The following is a 16270-nucleotide window of genomic DNA, read 5'->3' as shown; positions in this document are numbered from 1 at the left end:
TAAACATGATATATGAGTCACTTAGATAACTTCAAAATGTTATTGTTTGGCTTTTTTAGTATTTTATTTGTTCCTGAGTAAATCGGTTTGGCTGAGATTAAAGTTATAGTTTTTACACAGCTGAATAAACGTCAAGCAGACAGCTGATTATCAGAAGTGTGAGATGCTGGAGAATTTACTCCGGTGTCCTGTTATATTTTAGATAGCAAGGAGTTTATTAAACTTCACCGAAACAATCTGCAAATTTCATTAAAATGTAATAAACTATCATCTTGTCTTTATTTTTAGTTAGCACATACCTTAAACACTTAAAGCTGTAAGCTAATGATAGTTATATAAGAGCAGATGCTGCTGGTGCAATAAGCTGTACGTTTTACGTCCAATGGATGATGATCTGATTAGTCGACTAATCGCAAAAATAATCGGTGACTAGTCGACTATCAAAATAATCGTTTGTGGCAGCCCTACTCAGGAGAAACAATAAAGTTTCCTAGAGAACAGTTTAAAATGTGTCTGTATGCTGAAGAATGGCTACATTTACACGTTTATAAAAGCTGAAGAAAAGAAAATGTTTCCATACAAATTTAAACCATCGGTGCAACAACGAGTGCCACCTGTCAACTAAGAAAAGTGTCTCTAAAGCTGGGGTCCCAAACTCCCGGCCCGGGGGTCACTTACAGCCTCCGTCAACCCCGTACAGTGACGTGAAAAAATATAATGCACTCTAGCCTTCAAGTGATTTTTTGTTATGGAGGGTTTGTTTGTTGTTGAGTACAATGTGACAATAAGTTCTTTAAAAAGACAAAAATGATTTAATATGAAGGCAACGAGCAGAGAGCACGAACGTGCTGAGGGCTGTGTTAGCTCAGTGAGAGTCACACACTAACGACGACACCTCTGTCTGCAGTTTGATTTTGTTAAATAGCAACACAATGACAGCAGAAGTGCTGCCACGTGTGGACAGACTGAGAGGAGCAGTGTGGTTATTTGGTAGTTCAATGAAAGGCTTCAGTTAGTTAAGAGGGAGGTAAAGATTTGTGTTCACATTTGCAGTTTTGTCCTTTTATACATTATTTGAAATATAAAACAAACAAAACAATGTCAGAAATTGTTGGTGTTTTCTTATTTGTTTGTTTGTGGCAGTCCAATGAGATGACAGTACCAGCGGTGGCCCCGGAGACCCCTGCTGTAAAACGTGGATGTAGCTCCCAGCGCTAAAACGTAAAGCTGCATTCTTTCTAATGGCCAGCAGGAGGCGACTCAACTGTCTGGCCTCTGGTTTGGTCTGAGAAAGGAGCTTCACACTCGCTCATTAGACACCTTCCTGATCAGCTCAGAGACTTGATCGCTCATTTCAAGTCTTACTGAACACAACATCAAGTTCATTTTGGTGGCAGAGCAGGTCAGCTACTAATCAGAAGGTCGCTGGTTCGACCCCAGGCTGCCTCCAGGCTGCATGCCAAATAACCTTGGTCAAGACACTTCACCTGTTGCCTACTGGTGGTGGTCAGAGGGCCCAGTGGCGCCTCTGTCAGTGCGCCCCAGGGCAGCTGTGGCTACAATGTAGCTGCCATCACCTGTGTGTGAATGTGTGGATGACTGGATGTGTAAAGTGCTTTGGGGTCCTTAGGTACTAAATAAAGCGCTATGCAGACCATTTACCATTTTCATTTTGTGAATTTGACCCCTGCTGGAGAGAAAAGGGGCTAAAACAAGGTGGTCACTGGTCCCTCAGTGTCACACCAAACATCAAAGCACCAAAAAAGGCCTAACCGCCAGCTCTCGTGGCTACATCTATCCTTTATACGCAGCACATGTTTCCACACATCCACTGCAGCGCTGAACTTGTGGACATCACTTTCAGAGCTGATGTAAGAACACAATTACCCGACAGAGTGAGTCTGACTGCACTCATTTGCTCCAGTGTGAGAATAGAGCAGGTAATAGCACAGATAATGCCCACTCGCTACGCACCAGGCTGCCTCGCGCTCTGTCCAGGCAGCAGCCTCGCCCGACCACACTGAGCATTCACAGCAGTGACACTGTTGTGTTTCATGTGAGGAGGGAAAAGTGAAGAAACTATTCCAACCTGGGTTTTCCAAAACTGCTCAGAGGATATAAAAATAACTCAGTTTGAAGCTCAAACCGTTAAAAAAGCTAAAGCGTAATGGAAGCATGATATTTCTACTGATTTCACGTGTTAATGCTGCAGCTCTGCCACTGACGTCGACGTCTCTCCAGCAGCACCAAAGCTGATGCGTGTGTCGTCATTTATTTTATCATTGTATCATTTATTTAGAGGATTTCAAAGGAACAAAGACAAGACTGATCTGACACACCCAGGTGAATTTTCCAGTTTAGCCAAGCCTCAAGCATCTGCAGGATTCTCAGATTTTTCTGGATGGACGGTGTTTCCACTCAGTACGTTTTCCTTTTTTAGCCACAAAATCAAAAATGCATAAAACAAGTGGATGGAAGTTCACCTGGAGGATCTGAGAGAAACAAACACACACACAAACACACACAGTGGCAAAGTCAGCAGGAAATGAGCTCATATTGCACAACTGATCCTTCACTTGACCCAGCAACCTCACGCCTCCTCACTGACGCTCCAGGTGATGTCTGAAAATTAAAGCCGTGGAGCGAAGCGACCGGACGAATAAAATGTCAGGAATATGTTTAACACAGCAGCCGGGGGAAAGAGAGTCTCATTTACCGTGCACGGGTTATCAAATGCAAAGCTGGAAGTCACACGCTGCACTGGCCTCTCAAAGGCTAATCCCACCCCGCATGTCCCCAGTACGAACTCCAGCTTTAAGCGTAGAGAAGTTTAAGTGGAGCAAAGACTTATTATTTCATTTATTGGACTTTTTGGGGTAATTGGAAATCTGTCCAACTTCTAAAAGTGTTTAATCCAAGTCTAATTCAATCCATTCACATCAGTTTATAATAAATAAGTACGTCTGAGAAAGATCACCAGTGGTGTGTAAAAGTCACTATTTAATGGGGAATGTCAAATCTGGCAACGTTTTGGCATTAAAAATAAAACCAGGATGGAAATCTGAAGGATTTCTGAGGCTGTGAAAGCACCGATGACCCAAATCCATCTGATTTCTGCTTCCACGTTTTCTTTATATGCAGACACACAGAGTTTGTATTTTACACACTAATTGGCATCTTGGCAGAGAGGACGAATGAGAGCAGGAGAGAAAACAAGCAGTCACGTTGATTTAAGCCAAAGATGGAGAGAAGGGCGGGGAGGCAACGAGCAGAGAGAGATGAAGAGAGATAAAAGTGGCAGAGGGACAGAGAGCGAGGACCGTCAACTCAAAAACGGCAGTGGCACTGATAAAAGCAGAGGGGTGGATGGTGGGGAACGAAGAGGAGAGAGAAGAACAAAGAAGGTGGAGATAGACGAGGAGGAGGAGTCAGACAGACCCAGAAAATTTGGCTCAGGAAAGAAAAGGAAACGGAGACGAGTTAGAAATCACCTCCACCCGTGTGTGGGAGCACACATCCACCGAGTCCATGTGGGGCTGACATGTTAAACACACGCTGAATCGGAGCAACTTCAAGTAAAACAAGCTACAAAATGAACCTCCAGGAGTGAAGGACGAAGCTAACAGAGTAGCAGAAACTGCAGTTCCTCTAACGTCCACTCGAGGCTCCAGCCCTGAGTCAGTCTCCAGATAGACTCAAATTAAAACGTGTATCATAATTAATCCCTAATGCTGAGATTTTTCCTCTTGCTTGCACAGAATCACTTTGGTCCAGTTCTCTGATCAGCACCAGGTTCATCTGTTAGATTAGTGAGCAGCTCGGTGAAATGATCCGAGTGTGTTTCCCATTAAACTGTTCAGGTGTGCAAACGGCCACGTTACGCCGTGTGTAAACTGACAGATGTTATTTACATGACTGACCAAAGGGCAGCGAGACCAGAAGACAGATTCGGCTCCATGCAGCAGGATGGCTGCTGCAGGCGCTGAAAACCGAAGTGACACGCAATTCACTCAGTTTGAAGAATTTCCTGCAAAAATGTGTCCACAGAGAAACTTTTAAAGGATTATTTGTATTTGTGGAGGTAATGATAATCAATCACAGCGGCGTGTAAAGTTCATCAAGGTGTAATTCACTACAGATGACAGAAAAACTGCAAAAAGTTCAGATATGGACGACATGTTCGGAGGATATAATAATAATGATGTCATCAAATATGCTCACATGACCAAATCACACATTACTCATAGTCTGCTGCAGGCAAAACAGGAGGAGCATTAAATCTGATGTTAAATTTACCACATTGTAAAAAAAATGACTACAATATACTTCAACTAGCAAAAGTAAAACTGCTTCTTCAGTGGCTGAATGCATAATGTCCAAAGTTGCAGTTCTAACAGAATTCAAACGCACTCTTCACATTTATCTCATGTATGTAAAACACTGCAGTTTATTTGTACACTTCTGCAGAAAAAGTTCAATAATTCAGCTCGACGTGAAGTTCAGACGTAGAAGAAACAACTGGAACTACTTTATTGGAATCAGCCGGAGTACGTTTAAAATACAAACTATGATGACTCGAGAAACAAACAGATGAGAGATGATGAAAGAGTTCAATATAGGAATTATTCAGAGTAATTCTTGTGATTAATCATCTTAGTCACTAAAACACTAGAACATGGATTTGTTAGCTGACTCGGCTGCTGGAAGTAGAAGCAAAAATCTATTGATTCCTGCTGGAAACCACACAAAACAAAAAGCTGTTTTTAATGTGACGTACCTGCTCCACTACAAACTACTGGGAATGAATGCTGCTATGTTAGAGCCGAGTATAGAGTATAAACATGTCACCATACTGTACTTAGTTCAGTAATGGAAGGCAAGAGACCACCGACCCATTTCTAACAGCAGGAGATTCAATTCAACTTTATTTACACAGCTCCAAATCACAACAACAGTCGCCTCAAGGCGCTATCAATGCTAACCAGCAGCTAGCTAACAACACATTTCTGTTTTGATTTTGTTTTTTTAAAACTGGGCATTTGATATATGCCACAGCATCATTGGTGCTTCTGCAAACGCAATTATTGTCTGTAGTTTACCATCATATACCTGTTAGAGAGTCAACATGTTCACGTAGCATCAACAAGTGCACGACTTCATGAGCTCAGGTATGAAATTCACCGACTTCACTTATTAAGTGAATATAATGCTCATGTGTCACGCCTCTCCACAGACTAATTACTAATTCAGTTTATTTGATTTAATTACTTTTTACAAATCAAAACAACAGTCACTCCAAGGTGCTTTAAATTAGCAGGTAACGACTCTACAATAATACAGAGAAAACACCAGCAATCACATGACCCCCTATGAGCAAGCACTTGGCGACAGTGGGAAAGAAAAACTCCCTTTTAACAGGAATAAACCTCCAGCAAACTTTACTGCACTGGCTCAGTGAGGGACAGCGATCTGACATGAACAGCTGAGGCTGAGAGGAGGGAGACGGTGCTGTGCAAGAGAGCCAGACGCAGACAACAACTGCTCTAACGAATTTACTGACGTCATCAAGAAACAGGATTTAATCTGCAAATATGCTGCCATGTTTCTGATCCAACTGCCATCCTCAGACTTACAGAAGTTTCTAGATTCTTCCTCAGTATTCTTCATGTACACTGCCTCGCTCTGTGGAGCCTCAAACATGCTTCATCTCTTTTTATACAGTAAAATAAAACCGATAAATTTTAACACAACAGCTGAAGCGTAGAAACATTTCACTCACTGACCTGCTGCTCAGATCTGTGGGCGTGGCATTCCTGGAAGACCTGTGGGAACAGAAAAAGATACTCTGATTACCATCTGCTCAGACGAGATTTAAAGTCAGTACAAACACACTGACCAGCTAGCAGCTAGTTAGCTTAGCTTAGCACTAGCATAGGAAACGAGGGAGGGCAGCTAGCCTCTGAAGCTCACTGACAGCTTTTATTTTAGTGGATTTCTGATGTGTTTCCACTTTCTCTTTAAGAAAATGATTGCTTTGCTGCATCCATGTTCAAAATCCACTAAAGCTTGTTGGAAAACATTTGTGCTGCGAGAGAAATTTACAGATAATGAAGAGAGATGAAGACTTCAGTTTGACCTCATTTTACTTGTTTTTTTAAGTTTCTGGCATGAAGTTAAAAAAGAATGAATAAAGAAAATGTTACATCTTATTTAAAGGGCATAAAAACATCTGCTGCACGTCTCAGAGTCTTAAACTCTTCCCGCTGAGCTGTTTTTCTACAGACACCCACACAACAGACACCGAGCCCACAGACGTCCACATCCAGGTTCATTTATGCAGTTTATTAACAAATTAGTTTGTGAGGCCAGTGAGCCACAGCTGTGGAAAAACACACATTTTTGTACTTTAAATATAAAATATTTTTCATATTTTTTGACCTGAAGGAAAAACGTTTGGAGAGAAAAAGAAAAATATAAATAAATGACAGATTAGAATAAACTTGAACTAACAGTTCTCACCACTACAGAGACCATTTATTCTGACTGTTGCTTCATTAGTAATGAAAGAAAAGCTCTTTGTGAAACTGTTACAAAACTACACCTCTTGCATGCCAGGAAATGCTTTTTTTTGTCTATAATGCTCATTTTGCATCATTTCTGGTGGACGTTTACTGTGGGCGGGGCTCAGACAGCTCCGCCCACCCAGCTTAAAAGGTGTTTTCACTCAATAAAAATGTACTGAGCCACTGACATCACATCATTTACCTTGAACCAAAGTAAACAAAGTAAAATGCGAGTTTTGAGCAAACGGCCTGTTTGTTAACTGAAGGTAAGAACAGACAGAAGAAAGGTCTAACTAAGCAAAAATACTTATTTTATTATTATTAATACTTATTATAATTATATCATTATAGAAATTAACAATAAAAGTAATTAGTGAAAGTAAAAACTACCATAACCACCCAGAAATAGCAGAACCTTAAAAACGCCTTTATGTCCCTGAGTCAGTTTATCAATCAATCAATCAATCACGGCTTTTTTTTCGCCACGTGCAGGTTGCCCTGCAGTGAAATGGGACCCCCAACCTTACACACACAACATAGACATCACATGGGGATACAGGTTGGAGATCGGTAGCATTACAGAAAAACACTGAAATATACACTACAATGGGAAAGTACAAGAGGAAAAAAAAGTGCCATGGTTCCGAATAGGTAGATATCTTCAGCACTCAGGCTCACCCAAGCCCAGACTTCTCGTTGAGAAAGGGGTGTCAATTGCATTTAGGGACCAGTTGATCCAATCCATAATTCCTCTTTTAGGTTTTAGAGAACAGACTGTGAGACTAGACGAGGACATAAGAGGCTAAGCAGGGAAGCTAAGGGAGAGGAGGAGAAAAGTGCGACCACCTTCGTCAAGAGCAAGAGCAGAAAGGTTGGAAGCTTTTTGCATATTTGTGTTTTGGGTGCCGGCCTGAACACAAACTGATCTTTATAGATGCTGTTTTTTATTATTGTGCTAACCTCATTAGTTATACCCATCCCGACCTCAGATACCCTCGGACAGCTCCAAAAACAGTGTTCAGCGTACCACGGCTTACACTTCGTTCGGTTATTTTTGAGACACAGTAACGATTCACCAGCATCTATTTCTGTCATAACCGCCGGTGTTCTGTTTTGGTGAAATATTCTGCACCTCATGTCTTTGAATCTATGACCGAGAAACCGAGTGAGAGGCTTGAATGCATCATTACCAGGCAGCATCATGGCAGACTCGCTGTGGGTCTTTAGCTGAGTTCTAAAGGGCAGGATATCGGAAACTGTGTCAAACCACATGCGAGTCGAGACCTTTATGTGAAGTTAAATTCATTAAGAACGTCTGAACAGGTCCTAACAGGGCTGAGTCCTTGTGACAGACAGCACTGAACCGTAAGAGTGAGTCCGATATACGGACATCCAGTCCTCAGAGGGTCGGAAGAAAAAGGTACAAAGATCAGGAGGAACAAAATCCCCGAGGAAATGTCAAAGGGACGATTCATGAGTGGAAGAATCGTTCCACCCACCGGTCACTCTGCTACAAACATGAACACACACACACACACACACACACCAACATCGTCCTGTGCAGCAAACTCAAAGCGTGCACTGTTAATAAGGAGGAATGTCACCTCTGGAGTACCATGGGCACAGATATTCTATTTTATTAATCGCTTGTACAGTCGTAGCGCTCGACGCACTCCTTTAGACCATAACAAATCAAACTGTCTTGACAATTCATTTATTTTGTTACTTATAAGAAACCAAAAACCCTGAAAAGCTGAACTCCAGGCAGCTGAGTGTGTCTGAGACGTGAGGCAGTCTCACTAATGTTTTGCATGCACAGCTACCATCACTCTGAAGCCTGCAGTCACACAAATGTAGAAACTAGAGTAGATAAACTTTGTTCCAGCTGAAGCTCTCAGGTTTGATTTGTTCCTCTCTGTTAAGTGTTGGAGTTATGAAGCATCTCAAAGCCTCTGCATCACCGGTTCGCTGCTTTCTATCGCTCGTCATTGACACTCAGTCACTGTAATTACAAACTTTCCTTCACGTTCCCATTTTACTGTCACAGTGCTCACACTCAGTCCTTATAGACCGGAGAGATGATTTTAAAGCACAAAGGCTTCCAGTGCTCTTATTTTATCCAGTGAAAGAACAAATCAAAACCTGCAATTTCCAAACCTCTGGTCGAGCGTGCACTCAGAATAAAGTCAATCACAACTTTTATCCATTATCAACTCGAGGTTCTCCTCCACAAAGCAACAGCTGCTAACGAATGCAGACAGATTGCTTCTGAGCCCAAAGCAAAGCCCAAGAGCTTTTCATGCTGTGACATTCACACAAACTACAGAGAGGAATAACTCGAATGGAATTTATGTGTGTGTGTGTCTGTGTGTGTGTGAGCTGTAAAGGCGTGTCTGATGTTAGAGAGGACACTCAGCTGTTTAACACTGTGACAACTGCAGGGGGAGAGATGACCAGACTAAAAGACGACAGAGGCTGAAGGAACAAAGTATCCTGGAATCCCAGGACTCTGCTGTATGGCTGCTATGGGCATGATCCACCGCTGTGTGTGTGTGTGTGTTCTTTTTAAGCCCTCTACGCCCTTTTTCAGACTTGTGCTGGTGTAGCCGTGCCGGCGTGAGCGCATCGACGTGTGCCCTCTGCCCTTTTCCAGATGTTAAGCGTGTTCGTGTGCGCGTCTCCCTTCAGAGCTATAATGAGGTCCAGGGGGACGGCAGCCCTCCTGTCCATCTCTCCGACCAACATCGCACACATTGTCAGGATCCTGACCCGTACCACACACACACACACACACACACACGCTGATTCTACACGTCTATATTTCAGTGTCAAAAATCAGGCATCATTAGAGGAGACTGGAGGGAGTCTAATTAGGCAGCGAGTTCTCAAAGGCTCAGTGTTCACGTTCCTGTAATACGAAAGCAAAGACTGGACAGAGAGACACTCACTGGGTTTTTGGGCGACTTCACGCTGACTTTTCTGCGGTAAAAACCAAATTGTTCATTTGCTCGTTTTGTTTCCTTTTGCCACAGAAACAAACTCACCACCACCCACTTGTGTTAAAAAACACACACCCTTCATCCTGAAACCAGCAGGAGGGCCTTTTATGAATAAAGGTTATTAGAGTCAATATTAAGCTAAAACCAAGTGTGAAAAAACGCTTTACTGAAAAATATTAGAGAAAAAAGGAACAATAAAATGAAATTTTCTCATGTTTATTTCAATTTTTGTCAGTTTAATCTGAGACATGGAGGCACTAAAACCTGGCCCTGGTCCCTATCAGGAGCTCACACCAACACTGAGCTTTAACATGAACCTGCTCAGAGCTCTCGACCGCCAATCGAGGCGGTGACAGCGGCCACGGGGAGACTTTTTTTCCCCTAAAAGGTTTATTAAAAACTGTTGTTTAAGAGCTAAGAGCTCATCAGTGACTTCTTAAGTCACATTTACCAATTTTACAGCTTCACAGACCAAATATGAAGCTCATAAATTCTCCCTACACCAGGTAAAGATACTGTAGTTTAACATATTTGCACAGCGTGAATCAATAAAAACATTCATATTTCATGCACTGATCTACAATAAAGATTGATTGTGTTTATAAACTGAAAAAGTTTCAAGGTCAGACTCGCGGCCGTCGTGCGCTCACAATAGAGCGGATAAAGCTTTCCCACCACGCTCAGCTACAGCTGAGGACGCGCCGGCTCTGGGAGTCAAATGTGTTATATTCATGTTCATGTGCTAATCTGATCGCAGGGCTGGATCTCTAAAACCATCGAATATTAACAGATGCAAATACATTCGGAACATGTTTACATTTAAACTCTGGCTCTTTCACAGCGTGACTTTGCCCCCCTGAGCCTGGTTCTACTGGAGGTTTCTTCCTGTTAAAAGGAAGTTTTTCCTTCCCACTGTCGCCAAGTGCTTGCTCAAAGGGCTTCACCTGGTTGTTGGTGTTTTCTCTTGTGTGCATTGGATTGAATTAAACATCAAAGCAGATAAAGAGAAAGAACAGCCTGACCTATGCCAAGAAGAATCAGTCGTTGTGTCCTTGGGCAAGACTCTTCACCCATTGCCTACTGGTGGTGGTCAGAGGGCCCGGTGGCGCCAGTGTCCGGCAGCCTCGCCTCTGTCAGTGCGCCCCAGGGCGGCTGTGGCTACAATGTAGCTTGTGGCTACAATGTAGCAATGTAGCTACAATATAGCAAGTTTTTCCTTCCCACTGTCGCCAAGTGCTTGCTCAAAGGGCTTCCCCTGGTTGTTGGTGTTTTCTCTTTATTATTGTCTTTACCTTACAATACAAAGTGGTTTGATGCTACAGTTGTTGTGCATTGGATTGAATTAAACATCAAAGCAGATAAAGAGAAAAAACATCCTGACCTATGCCAAGAAGAATGAGTGCAGCCTCCATAATGAAGTATCTATGAAGCGCCTTGAGGCGACATTTGTTGTGATTTGGCGCTATATAAATAAAATTGAATTGAATTGAATTGAATAAAAAGTCTCAGTATTTGCACATTTAGTAAACTTTTTGTTGTTATGTGTGAACGGATGTTTTAATTTGAAAAGAGAACAACATCAGCTCAGAAAGAAGGCGGAGTCCACAGCTTGCAGTTACGAGAAACGTCTCTTTTAAGGAGAAGCTTGTCTTCTGATGGAGAATCCTTCCAACAGGCGATCGTGGCTCAAGAGTTGGCAGTTTGTCTTGTAATCGGAAGGTTGCTGGTTCGAGCCCCGGCTCTGACAGTCTCGGTCGTTGTGTCCTTGGGCAAGACACTTCACCCGTCCCTTGGTGGTGGTGGTCAGAGGGCCCGGTGGCGCCAGTGTCCGGCAGCCTCGCCTCTGTCAGTGCACCCCAGGGTGGCTGTGGCTACAATGTAGCTGCCATCACCAGTGTGTGGATGGGTGGATGACTGGATGTGTAAAGTGCTTTGGGGTCCTTCGGGATGAGTAAAGCGCTATACAAATAAATCCTCCAAGAACAAAACTGAATTTTATTTCCTCACGACTCAAACAACTTGTGGAGATTCACACCTCCACTCCTGGAGTCGAACATTTTATTAAAATATTTGCTTTATTAACTTTGCCACATGCCTGACATCTCTGCATTAAACCAATTCAAAGCAGATATTCATCCCTGCTCCTATAAAGCCCTGCTGGTAGGAGGTAACAACAAAAAGAAGAGAAAAAAGTAGCACGTGGGGAGGTGAAAACTGCCTAATGACACCTCAATCTGAAAGCTTTCTCTGGGAGCTTGTTTTGCAGCTGGTTTTGTACAAACTTGTTGCAGATTCCTTCTTCTAATAACACCACAGTGCTGGCGGTGCCATGAAACCTGTTTACCCCTGAAAACGTCCCCAAAGCAGGAGGAATAAACATAAACACATCTTCAGGGTCACAGAAGTGGACCGAGTGTCAATCAGAGTGCGAACGTCGGTCGTCATCGGCACGTTTTAAACACCAAACCAAACAACAGCAAAGCTTCCAAATCCAGCTCCCTTCATCTCCCTGTTTGTCTTTCTCAGGAAATAAAAATATTAACTAACAGTAAATATTTACAACACTTTCGAGGTTAACGAAGCAGAAAAAAGGATGTAAAAAGAAACTGCAGACAGAGAAAACACGTGGAGGCTTCCAGAAAAACAAATGAACAATGCTTCGCCTGCATAATGAGACAAGTATTAGGGTGTCAGCTAAATACGTGCCCACATTAAATGAGTGTTCGGCTGCGTCTGATAAGAATAACATCCACAGAAAGCTTTCTGATCACTAACAAGGGCCGGCTGGTAATAAAAATCTACCTTTTTAATTCTACTACTATTAAAGCACTCATCACAGCCGGAGCCCAGAAATAATGAAGCACATTGTTTAAGGGCACTTAGTAACAAGTGGAGCTGCTCCTACCCACCCAAAAAAGGACACGCAGTCACAGCACAAGCCCTGCACTCCAGCAGCATTTCTATAAATGTCTGCTTTATCTGCACGACACAGACCTGCCGTTTCCCTCCGAGCCACAGCGCACACCGAGCTGAGCAGGTTTCTCTTTTATGAAGACTTTCACAAACGTAGACGGTTTAATTCCAGCAAACATCGAGAAACTCATAAGAAACAAGGGTGAACACAAAGTTTACCAAGTACAAAGCAGCGTCACAGAAAAAAGCATCAGCTACATCTAGGGCTGCCACGATTAGTCGACTATCAAAATCGTCGACGACTGATTTAATAGTCGACGCGTCGTTTGAAGCTTTGTAAGATCACAAAAGACGCAGGAATAAGTAGTAGGATTTAAGAGTGTAATAACGGACTGAAACAGAAGATGGCAGCACTGCATGTACAAGGATGCCAGCTGCCGTTAAACCCCGAAGAAGAAGAAGCTGTGTCCCACAATTCATAGCGCAGCCCAGCTCAGTTTCCAACAATGGCGGCAGCTAGTTAGTTTTAATATTACTCTTATTATTCTTTCTGGGTCACAAAATAAACGTTTAACATGTTTTCAGGCGAGAATGTAGCTGTGTAAACCTCAAATATCTGCTCAGTTTATCAAGACACCACATATTTTCAAAAGCGCTCCGACGTTTTCGGAGACGTCTGTTAGCCACTAGCTCGATAGCTAGCCGGGGGCTAGGCTAACTAGAGCCGTGAGAACACCGGACTCCCGGCTAATCGTTTTCAAACCCACCGCCGTCTTTCACTACTCAGGTTAAACATGATATATAAGTCACTTAGATAACTTAAAAATGTTATTGTTTGGCTTTTTTCAGTATTTTATTTGTTCCTGAGTAAATCGGTTAGGCTGAGATTAAAGTTATAGTTTTTACACAGCTGAATAAACGTCAAGCAGACAGCTGATTATCAGAAGTGTGAGATGCTCGAGAATTTACTCCGGTGTCCTGTTATATTTTAGATAGCAAGGAGTTTATTAAACTTCACCGAAACAATCTGCAAATTTCATTAAAATTTAATAAACTATCATATTGTCTTTATTTTTAGTTAGCACATACCTTAAACACTTAAAGCTGTAAGCTAATGATAGTTATATAAGAGCAGATGCTGCTGGTGCAATAAGCTGTAGTTTTACATCCAATGGATGATGACCTGATTAGTCGACTATCAAAATAATCGTTTGTGGCAGCCCTAGCTACATCCATCAGGTACACCTGGTCGTCTGCTCGTTAACACAAATTTGTAATCAGACTTGGTCAAGAAAACCTCCTAAAGTTCAGATTAGCCATCAGAATAAGGAAGGAAGATGATTTAAGTGGCTGAATGTGGCCTGGCTGTTGGTCTGAGAGTTTCAGGAGGGTCAGAGGAGGCCCCGTAGTACCAGCTGAGCGTCCTACCTACCCTACACAGCCTACTCAGTGTAGTATTGATGCTGACCATCCCTTTAGGACCACAGTGTCACCTTTGAGCTGTTGTGGATGGAGAGATTCTCGTCATGCAGCAGCTGTGCGATGCTATCATCCCAACATGGACCAAAATCTCTGAGGAAGTTCCCAGCACCTAGGAAGCGGCTGTTTTATAATCATCACTCATGACTCAACAATCACATGATCGTGTGAACCAATCACAACTGACATGAGACTGAAACATGAGTAATGACTCCTCTGTGACGTGACGATGCGACTAATCAGGGATTAGGTTATAAAAGGTGCGTCATTGAAGTTCAAGAACATTTATCTATGAATATTACAGCAGAGACGGAGCGCAGACAGAACCTCTCGTGATCCCAGACTGGCTCCGGAATGCTGGGATCTGGACTCTGATCAGGGCTCTGTGGGGATCATATCGTCTATTTCAGGACTCGCTGGAAATAGTTCTTTACAACCGGCCGACATGCCGCAGGATAAATCTGGAACAATCAGACACCTCCCTGATAGTGTTGTATGTAAAAAAAAATCTATAAATTTAAAGGGCCTCATTACTCAAAGCTTTGCACAGGACTGTATAATTACTGGAAGGTGGAGGAGTTCACTTCTCAACAGCTCCCTAAAGGTGGATCAAACAGTGCTGGGAAAAAAAGAGGGCAGGCAGAGAGCTGCAGACCGACCGATGTCACAGATGTTCAGGTGTTCGTGACAGCGGACGCCGAAACGCTTTGAAGGCAAAAACATTCCTTCAAGTCAAAGTTAAAGCCAACAACCAAGTTCCTCCTTAAAACCTTCTTCTGTCACAAATATGTTTTGAGCTGCAGGAGTAATTAATGCATGTAGCCATCCTCTGGTGTGACGTGGAGCAGCTGGTGGAGGTCGTTCTCCCGACTTCACAGCTGGAGGATCAGGTGGAAACAACGTGAAAAGTTGTGTTTGTTTCTTTGTAATTCGACTTCTTATTTCTCCACATCTCATCTCATGCTTTCATCAGCTGAAGTGCAGGTGGCAGTGCTTAGCATGTTGTGCTAACATGCTAACACGCTGCTACACTTGTGTGTTAGCATGTTAGTGCAACATGCTAACACACAAGTGTAGCAGCGTGTTAGCATGTTGCGCTAACATGCTAACACAAGTGTAGCAGCGTGTTAGCATGTTGCGCTAACATGCTAACACACAAGTGTAGCAGCGTGTTAGCATGTTGCGCTAACATGCTAACACACAAGTGTAGCAGCGTGTTAGCATGTTGCGCTAACATGCTAACACACAAGTGTAGCAGCGTGTTAGCATGTTGCACTAACATGCTAACACGCTGCTACACTTCTGTGTTAAAGCGAGACATCTGTGGCCCGACATGTGGCTTCACATTTGAAACAGGAAATCCCTCCCTTTTCATTACATATTTGTGATTTCATTGACTCTGAGTACAGGTCTCAGCTCACATGGTGATGACGGCGATACCTGACAGGTGTGATATGACTTGTCCCCCCCCAAAAAAGTTTGCTGGATTGCTGTAGTTTCTGTAGTTTCTCTCTGCAGATTGTCAAACTTCAGCTCAACATGAAACTCCAACTGAAGCTCTGCTAGCAAAAATCACTGAGCAGGTTCCGCTTGCACCGCTCCACGGCACAGATACTCCGACACGGTTCACAGACGGCCGGGAAAACTGGGAAGACGACAACGAGGTCAACTTTAAACTTCAATTAGTCGATGCAATCAATAGACGTCACCACGGTGAAGCCGCAGGTCGAAGCGGCCTGAACTGCTCAGTGATGATATCGATCGACGATGAGAGAAACGAAGAAGGAACCAAGGAAGCAGTTACAGCGGAGAGAAGGCGACAAATTACAAACGCATTTCTAAATAGAAGGTACTTAAATGAAAAACACACACACACACACACACACACGGAGCGCTATAAGAATCAATAAGTCCTAAGAGGGCCAATGATGAAACGGATGGGAATATGCATGACCGAGACAGCAGGTCTGCTAAAGAGTGTGTGTGTGTGTGTGTGTGTGTGTGTGTACAGGCCCAGCAGCAGTCACCCTCCTCCCTCGGGCAGCTTTCAAAGACGGAGCGAGAGGCTGTGCGACGCTTTGCTTCCATCTTTGAGTTTCTGTCAAATGTAGCTTTGCTTCCTCACTGTGGATATTTTCTGTGTTTATATACATTTGGATGTATTATATATTATATTTGTGACCATTTTATGAAACGCCGTGTTAAAAAGTGACATAGTGGTGAATTCCTCCTAATCCTTTTTAAAAGTAGGTCATGTTGAAACCTTTCACTGGCAGTCTGCAGAGCTAACAACATGCACATGATATAAAAACAAAG

The 16270-nt window shown here is 43.0% G+C and overlaps 1 protein-coding gene across 5 annotated transcripts in view; it reads right to left on the bottom strand.

The window, feature by feature from the left end:
- The window catches only part of pcbp4 (poly(rC) binding protein 4), a 204145-nt gene that overhangs the window by 127935 nt on the left and 59940 nt on the right, over positions 1-16270 (bottom strand). For all 5 annotated transcript variants that reach the window (XM_085160428.1, XM_085160424.1, XM_085160425.1 and 2 more), the window contains one exon: positions 5784-5822. The gene's annotated coding sequence lies outside the window, so the exon portion shown is untranslated. The remainder of the gene's footprint in view (positions 1-5783; positions 5823-16270) is intronic.

The sequence above is a fragment of the Neolamprologus multifasciatus genome, chromosome 5 (genome assembly GCF_963576455.1).
Source record: "Neolamprologus multifasciatus chromosome 5, fNeoMul1.2, whole genome shotgun sequence".
NCBI lineage: Eukaryota > Metazoa > Chordata > Actinopteri > Cichliformes > Cichlidae > Neolamprologus > Neolamprologus multifasciatus.
This window is presented reverse-complemented; position numbering and strand designations above follow the sequence as displayed.